This window comes from Protopterus annectens, chromosome 2.part1 (genome assembly GCF_019279795.1).
Source record: "Protopterus annectens isolate FY-2018-M chromosome 2.part1, PAN1.0, whole genome shotgun sequence".
Classification (NCBI taxonomy): Eukaryota; Metazoa; Chordata; order Ceratodontiformes; family Protopteridae; genus Protopterus; species Protopterus annectens.
This window is the reverse complement of record NC_056729.1, coordinates 70,251,625-70,261,048: the sequence shown is the minus strand read 5'-3', so window position 1 is coordinate 70,261,048 and position 9,424 is coordinate 70,251,625.

Below are 9,424 nucleotides of genomic sequence, written 5' to 3'. Positions count from 1 at the left end.
AAAATGCCCCCACCCCAGGCGAGAAGCGTCCGTGGCCACTGTGTCGACTGGCGGAGGTAGTGAGAAGGGATGTCACGTGTGGAGGTTGGGAGACTGGAGCCAACACAGGAGCAATCTTCTGCAAACCTTGCTTAAGGAAATGGGGTGAGACAGGGGGTTGCGAGACAGGGACTATTGTACCTGGAGGGTCCACTGCAGAACCCTCATGTTCAACCGGGCCAATGGCAGCAGAGGGATTGCAGCCACCATATATCCTAGGGCCCTCAGGATCAATTCCGCCGAAGGAGTTTGCAGTTGAAGGATGGCCTGCACGTGCAACATCAGGTTCTGAAGCCGATCTGGAGTCAAGAACGCAAGCATCTGTCTGGAATCCAGTCTCGCCCCTATAAAATCCAGCACCTGTGTAGGGATGAGAGAGGATTTGGTCATGTTGATGGTTAATCCTAATAGTGGAACCAGACTGAGGAAATAGTCCCTGCATGAACAAAGTAGATGCCTTGTTGGGGCTGTGAGGAGCCAGTCGTCCAGGTATGGAAAGACCTGAATTCCCTGGAGTCTCAGGTGGGCCGCTATTATCGCTAGGACCTTGGTGAACACCCTGGGGGCTGAGGTGAGACCGAAGGGGAGGACTCTGAATTGAAAGTGACTGGCTCCCAGCCGGAAGCGGAGAAACCTCCTGGAACGCCTGTCCACTAGAATGTGAGGTCTATGGAGCACATCCAGTCGTCCTCCCACAATGAGGGGAGGACGGATTGCAACGTGACCATTCGGAACTTTTCTTTGGGTACCGCCAGGTTTAGGAGAGACAGGTCAAGGATGGACCTCAAGTCCCCCGTCTTTTTTGGCACCAGAAAGAACCTGGAGTAAAACCCTGATCCGACTTGATCTGGGGGGATGGGCTGGATGGCTCTTTTTTGTACAAGCTGCTGAATTTCTGCAGCAGCCGCCTTCCTCTGACTGGGTGGAACGTTGGGAAGGCTTCTGATTCTGGGGTTTACTATGAAGGGAATTTGGTAACCTCTGGATATAATATGAAGCACCCAGCGATCCATTGTTATGGACTCCCATTTTGCCAGGTGCCTCGAAAAACGCCCCCTGACTGCCTCCAGAGTGGAGCAGTCGGGAAACCCCTCAGGGGTTCTGCGTGGGCCTCTCAGAGAACAGTTCTCTGGACCCAAAATTCCTAGGACCCCCTTTGCCTCTGGGGCGGCGTCCTCCCTGTCCTCCTCTGCCACGAGAGGACTGGTTGTCCTGAGCAGACTGGGATTGATGCGATTTTCGGAACCACATCTTCTTCTGACCCTTTTGGTTCTTGGAAAAGGACCTCTGGGGCGCAGAGAAGCGGACTCCAATGGCAGACAAAGTCTTCCCATCTTTCTCACTCTGGACAAGAGTGTCGCGAACGGTTTTGCCGAACAGTGCAGAACCATCAAAAGGGGCATTCGCGAATGACACCTTAAAGGGTTCTGAGAAGTCACAGTGATGGAGCCAGGCCTGTCTCCTCATGACAAGCCCAACTCCGCCTGCTCTAGTGGCTCCCTCCGTAGCATGAGACAACAGCCGCATAGAGGTGTTAGAGATAGAGCGGAGGGTGGCCATTCGTGAGGAGTACAGATCCTTGTCTCCCTCCGACATGGACCCTGGGGGGGAAGCAGCGTATTCCTTGATTAGATCCCGCTGCATCCGAATAACGTGTGCCATGTAGTTCAAGGCCCTCATAGAGAAGGTCGCTGAATTGAAGGCCCGCTTCCCAAGACGGTCCATCGCGCGAGACTCCTTGCTCAGAGGATGAACCGTGGGGCTCTCCTGAGCCAACTCTTTCTTGGTGGCTGCAGCCACCAACATGGCATCCACAGGGGGACCTCTGCTCCAATGTGATCTCTCTGCAGGGGAGCTCAAAATTTTGTCTGGACACTTGGGGATCGGCTCTATGGTGTCCGGTTTCTTCCAAGCCCTAGAGGATATGAGATCCACCAGGGAGTCGGGTGGAGGGGACACCCAAGAGGTAGATGGTCCTGCCTCAAACGCCTCAAGGAATATGGACTTGTCAGAGGAAGCCTTGGGGGCAGACCACCCACCCCTGATTTTGAGCATTTCCATGATGTCTCCAAAGGAGACATCCTCGGGGGGTGACCTAGGGGAGCCTTCCCCTTCATCCAAGTCTGTATCTTCAGTGAGACTCTCAGGGGAGTCCATGTGCCTCCTTTTGCACTTTGCCTTGTGAGGAATCTCCTGGGGGGGCTGTCCGAGGAGTCCTCACGGGCTGTATCCTGTTCCACTGGAACTCCTAAAGGCGCTGAGGTAGGCTGCCCCGAGGGCCGGATGAGGGGAGCCAGGACCAGATGAGAAGGAGTGTGGGAGGGAGCCGAAGCCAGGACCGGAGGCCTGGAAGCACTCGACAGTGCCCTCTCCACTGCAGCGAAAGCCGAGGGGGAGCCGCTCTCTGACGGATCCGAGATCCGACTCCCACTCGGATCCGAAGCGGGGATCGGACCCGGCGCCGAGAACGTCGGATCCGAAGGACCAGTGTGCTCTGACTGGGATGGAGCCAAAAGCACACCGAATCCCTCGGATCCGAAGCTCGGCCCATGGCTCCGAGAGGTCGGATCCGACAAACTCGAGGGAGCAGTCGGAGCCGACGTGCCCAGCACGGTTGGCTCCGACCTAACCCCGGATCCAACGTGGCTCGGCTCCGAGCCTTCCGAACCCGGAATGCGGGTCGGAGAAGGAACTATAGGAGCAAAAAAAGGGGTTGCGCTCCCCCCCGGAGGGGGGGGGGAGGCAAGAGCACTCCCATCTGCATCTGGGCCTGGATGAATCTCCTCATCATCCGGTCCATGTCCACATCAGACATGCTAAAAGTGGAACTCGAAGAGGCCACTGAGGCAGACCTGGAGTGTCGCCTCGATGACCTCGACGGGGACCGGATCACCTCCTCCTCGGGTCCCGGGGAGAAACAAGGGGATCGGATTTGAGGAGGAGATCGAGAAGACTTGGATGGAGAAGCCCTCTTGGTGGGCGGGGCTGATGAGGAGTCATCGGCCCGCCGCTTAAGGTGCTTTTCCCGCCGCTACTTTTTCCTGGCCTCCCTATCCTCCGGAGCCGAAGCGAGAGGTTGAGTCCCAGTCAGGGGAAGGGAGGCAGGAGTGACCGCTACCAGGGGGGTAGCGGGCACCGAAGTACTGGAGGTAGAAGCAGAGTCTGGGGGTAGAAGGCCCACCAGAACTAGCTTCGACCTTCGATCCTTGAGTGCCCTGGGGTTGAACGCCGCGCAAATCGCACAACCCGAAGAGAGGTGTTCAACCCCAAGGCACCTAACGCACCGAGTGTGGCCATCAGCCGGTGAAAGCTTGTGACCACACTCGGTGCATTTAGAAAAAATGGCTTTAGGGGCCTCCGACATTACTGTAGTAAAGCACACTCACTAGGCCCCTAACACTCAGTCACACACACACACACACACGCTATGACCAGCGGGGGAGGGAGAAACATTTTAAATTAAATTAAATTTAAGCTGATAGCTAAAATAATAAGATTAGTGTAAAGGGTAAACCTACCACGCACACACAATCAGTCTCTCAGAAAGAAGAAATAAAAACCTGTTTTTCTCACAAAAACGCTAAGAGCTCTGAACCTAGCTGTTGCTTGAAGAACGGCAAACTAGATCGGGGTCAGTTAGGGTAAGCAGGGGATTATGGGTAAGGGGGAGGAGCTAGGAGCTCGGATCTATGCTATAATAGAAGTTGCCGGCTCGGATCCGAGATCGGATCTGTATCCCACAGGTTGCTGACAAATGAAGTTCCTACTTCAGATTTAAAGTTTTGGAATGGCCTAGCCAGAGGTCAGACCTAAATCCAATAGAAAATCTGTGGGGTGACCTGATGATGGCTGTGCACAAGAGATGCCCTCACAATCTGACAGATTTGGAGTACTTTTGCAAGGAAGAGTGGGCAAATATTGCCAAGTCAAGATGTGCCATGCTGATAGACTCCTACCCAAGAAGACTAAATGCTGTAATTAAACCAAAAGGTGCTCCAACAAAGTATTAGTTTAAGGGTGTGCACACTTATGCAACCAACTTATTGTATCTTTTTTTATGTTTTATATTTTTTCCCCTAACAGATTTGTTTGCTTTTCAATTGAATTGCACAGGTTATAGGTCAGATTAAAGGTAGGGAAATTTTTAAATGATTTATTGTGGTCTCATTTTCTTATATCAGAAAAACCTGGCATTTTAACAGGGGTGTGTACACTTTTTATATTCACTGTATGTGTGTGTGTTTGTGTGTGTGAGTAAATGTCTGTAAGTGGTGAGATGAGATTGGAACATATTTGTGTGAGCATGAATATATGGTTGTGCATATAGTGAGCATCTATGTTATGTGTGTGTGCTGTTGTTCAGTATATGTTGCTTATGTGTGTGTGTGTGTGTGTGTGTGTGTGTGTGTGTGTGTGTGTGTGTGTATGTATCCATCCATTTTGGGGTTGAGGAAACAGTGGATGCATCTGACAGCCAAATACACTGAGTTTTCCACCAGTAGCTAGAACATTAGGAAGCATTCAGTTCACAGTAGAAGAAGCACAGACTACTTGTAGAAGGCAAAAAAGTGCTCACTATTGTTTGGAATACAGATATTAATTAAACAACTTGCACAATGTAGGGGTAATTAACTGTGACTTGTGCTGCACAATGTTGTGCTTACAGAATAGTACATTGTATACATTGTAAAGTCTCTATATAGAGGAACAGACAGCTACCTTTCATTTGTGACTGAAGCAGTAATTGAATGTTTACATGGGAGAGTGGACTAGAGACTGTACCAACATTTTTATTGCCCTGGATTTGTGAAGCATCTGGCTTAGGTAAGGACCCTACCCATCTAGTGTAGACCCAAGATGCATTGTGATATAGACTACTTCCAGACATCTGTGATCATGGGATGCAGAGGCAAAGCTTCAGGTGAATACTAAAGCATTAAATGACAGTTACAGAGATACTTTTCAACAAAAGTGTTCCCTCTGCTTGATAGTCTAACACATTTGTGTCAAGCAGAACCATGACAATAGCAATTCCAGAGGGCCTGACAGACCATGTTTCATGCTATTTAGAAGGAATCCTGGGATACTGTCTGGGCCCACTGATGCAGTTTTCTTGGTCTTAGAGAAAGTATTAAGGACCTGTTCCCTAGTGATAGAAGAGGGTGGTATATTTGGTAAAGTTGGACCCGAATTTGTTGGCTAGCAGGTTTGCTATACTTCCTGGCTTAGTATGGGTAGTTCCATTAACACTGAGCTCCACACACAGTTGTATATATTACCTTTGATGTTGTGGACATAGTGAAAGAATGTCTTGTGGTTGTACTTGGCCCAGGAACCAAATTTACCTCAAATTTAGCTTTGGTAGACTTTACTTGTTCTATTTGTTTAGTTCAAAAAAATTGGCTTTATCCTGCTGGGTGCTACACCTCCTAATTTTTGCCATGATTTTCTTCCTTCTGTTATACAGCCTATTAATGTTGTAATTCGGTCAGGGTGTCTTGCTTTTTGAGTTAGTTATGTACTTCTTCTTGGTGGATACAACTGCCTCTAAGCAATTAATATGCTTGAGTAGGGTTTAGCTGAACAGTTCCATGAAGGCAGCAGTGTTCTCAGGGTTTATGAGGGCTTGAAATTTTGCCAGGTTATCACTTAATAATAAGAAGTTAGCCTTAGAGTAGTTCCTGAATATTCCAGGGTAATGACACCTAAAAAAAAAGAACTAATCACCTGTATCCTCAACTTGTTGCCATTCTCCCACAAATACACCTACATTCTAGAATTGTATCATAGTTCCACATCAGCACACTGACATACAGATTATAACTGAAATGCGCAAGTGGCTAACAGCATGGGGAAGACTTTGTACCTTCATGCCTGTCCTCAGGAAAGCATTGTTAATGACTAAATTAGGTATGAGATATTTAACACAAAAAGGTTTTGTTCCTAAATCTAAAGATGACACAATGAGAATCACAGGTGAATAAACTTCCCAAACTATTGTGTTTTATTTTTTTTTTGTCTTCAAATGAAGACTCAAGTAGAGGGGTGCCAGTACAGACATCAGCCCAGGCACGACTGAAGTCAGCTACACTGCTGATATATATATATATATATATATATATATATGTGTGTGTGTGTGTGTGTGTGTGTGTGTGTGTATATATATATATATATATATATATATATATATATATATATATATATATATATATATATATATATATATATATATATATATATATATATATATATATATATATATATATATATATATATATATATATATATATATATATATATATATATATATATATATATATATATATATATATATATATATATATATATATATATATATATATATACACACACACACACACACACACACACACACACACACACACACACACACACACACACACACACATGCATACCACTCACATTCCCACATATGTAATGAAATAATAGATAGGGAGATGCCATTTATTTTCATCCTAACTGCTAAATTATTCCTTGAGATGTATATAGTAAAGCCACCATTTAGTCTCCAAAAATTCTTATCAATTTAGAAATTCGAGAAATTTATCTCTTTCAACCATACGTTCTATAAGACTAAAAAGACATCAGAAATCCCATACAATGTGGTTCACCTAACTTCATTATAAGGTCAACAATATTTCAAAAAATGATTCACAAACCTTCATCACTTAATCCATTTTTCAAGATTTCTCTTGCATAGTCACCAACCTGGCTTCTTCCCCCTGTAATTCTTGTGTTTCCAGTAGATGGCCAGATTATCTAGTCTCAGAGACTTCTCCTCTAACTGTTTGAATATCAAAGCTAAACACCATACATTTATTTGACTACCAATATATCTAACAGAGCTTAAATATAAAAGTTCAGGTGTGAAACTAATTGCACTAAAAAAGGTCACAGCTTTTCTTCCATTATAAGGTATCTCATAATGAACTTGATATAAAATGAAAATAGAACATACCTTAATCATCTTGAGGTCTTCATCACAGTTATTCACTTTCTGAATATCATTATCATTTATATGCCTTTAGCTAAATCTCAAACTGGATTTATTTTACAAATTACATACTTCACAGATGTCCTCTCTTTGTGTAATAATAATAATCATACCCATTGGTTAACCAGGTAGGCCCACTGAACACACAGTTCCTTTACAGGGATGGTCTAGGAAGAATGTCTGGTTAAATGACTTGTCCAAGATCACACAGTAGGCAAACAAGGGAGGAGGGAATAAAACCCTGTACCACAGGAAGTATACCTCACAGCAGTAACATTCTGTTCCCTCTGCCAGACTGCAGAACTCCTCCCATATTAGAAGACATATTTTGTGTGGAGCATTCCAACAGGAAAACCTTCCTATTTTTTAAAAATAAACTGATCCACCTTATTAGAAGAGAGATCTCCGGCCACAGCTGCCTTAATAATTTTCATATACAGCTATCAGGTTACAAAGCATACTTTTGTCTTCTTTCTAAATTGTCTTCTTTCTAAAATTCCCTCAAGAAGGCTATGGCTGCAAAGCTTTCAGTCAGTTCACCTTTTGTTGAAATTTCAGTCCTCAAACAGTCCATCAAAGCAGGTCAACACTAAACAATCACATATCCACAGCTTTTGAGATGGTGCTTCAGTTATTTCTTTCCTAACCTCATTCCAGTCACTCTTTCATTTTCTTGTCATGTTTTTCAAACCTTTTATGTCTATTAATGCCCTTCTAGTATCAGCCAAATTTTCATTTTCTCTTTTGATGTTTTTTGAATGGGCACACCATTGCACATACACGTTAATATAGTAAATAACAAAACAAGCAACGTGCTTTAGTTTATTCATAAAATATAACATCCCAACATATAGGGCTGCTAAAAGCTCAGAAAACAGTACACAAAACTATAAAGGATGGTAGAAAAAGTATTTAGTTTCAACAGTAAAACGCAACATTAGAAATCTATAAGGCAACAATTATGGCTCTGTCCTGAAACACACCAGAGCTGCAAATTACAAAAACTAATAAAACCAAAGCTACCCCTGTTGTCTTTGACAAGCACATAATAAATTAAATAAAAGGCAATCTGAAGACGTCATGATTTTTCAGATGAAAGTAATCAATAAACTTAACTAGCCTGAAGGTTATATTGCCTTTTATTTTATTTATACTGTAAATGAGATTGCTGAGAACAACTCTGTAGAATGTCTCTGTCTTCCTCTCGTAGCATTTTTGTCTGTCTCTATTGGCTGCTAACTATGCGATCATGCTTCTGGATGGCATGACATTTCTGTGTCTGACATTTTGCCAGACTGTGCAAATGACCATTTTCTGCCACGACTGTGTGTGTGTGTGTGTGTGTGTGTGTGTGTGTGTGTGTGTGTGTGTGTGTGTGTGTGTGTGTGTGTGTGTATTCTTTGTTCATCAAAGATGTGCTGTCCATTACCTGAACATAAAAGGGAATAACAAGATATCACAAATGATAAGCAAATATTATTTATTTATTTGAAATTATTTATTGAGAAATCCCAGCCAGGTATAGTATCTTTGGTACTTTTCCGTTATCGGGGAAACTGTTATGCAATGATCGCTAGCCCTGAAGCAGAAAAGTAAGAGACGGAGAACTTCCGCAAAACGTACCCTGAGTACATGTGAACTTTCTACTGATGTTCGCAGTTCTCAAAGTTATTTCAGTTCTTTTCTGCTTCAGGGATAACAAAGAAGCAACTGAACAATTTTAGTGCCACACCTAACTCCGTTTTACATATGACAGGACCTTCTTGGCCTTCTTGTCCTCGCAAAGTTATTTACACAAAGAATGTATAATGTAAAACTTCCCCTATTTATAGCAACACGTGCATGCCCTGAAAGAACTCGCCAGAATTTCACGACTACAACTGGAACAGCATGTAAGGCAAGCAGACAGTATACAGAAATGGAAGGGGGAAACGCAAGTGATAGTCATTAAAATGAAAAAAAAAAAAAACGGCCAAAAATCATGGACATTCAAAGACAGTTTGCACAGTTAAGAACTACGGCCAAGAAACACTGCATTCACAAAAACAGTAACTTTAGGATGGGTCCATTCAGTGAAACTGGCTGTTCAGTGCTCAAGTATACACTTAAACACATTGGCACATAAATAAAAAAAATATATTATTAAAAAAAAAACGAGCCAGTTAACCAACATAAGACGTTTGAGAAAGAGTACAGACTGACCAGCTGAATATGTATTTGGAAGAAATATGAAGCTATGAAGATAGGCTTAACAAAGCTGAAAGTCCAATAGCAAGATAGGAACACAAAGCAAAAGCGCTGTTGCCATTAGGAGCCAAAACAGGTTTGAAACTGAAGCTATAAAGGATGTTT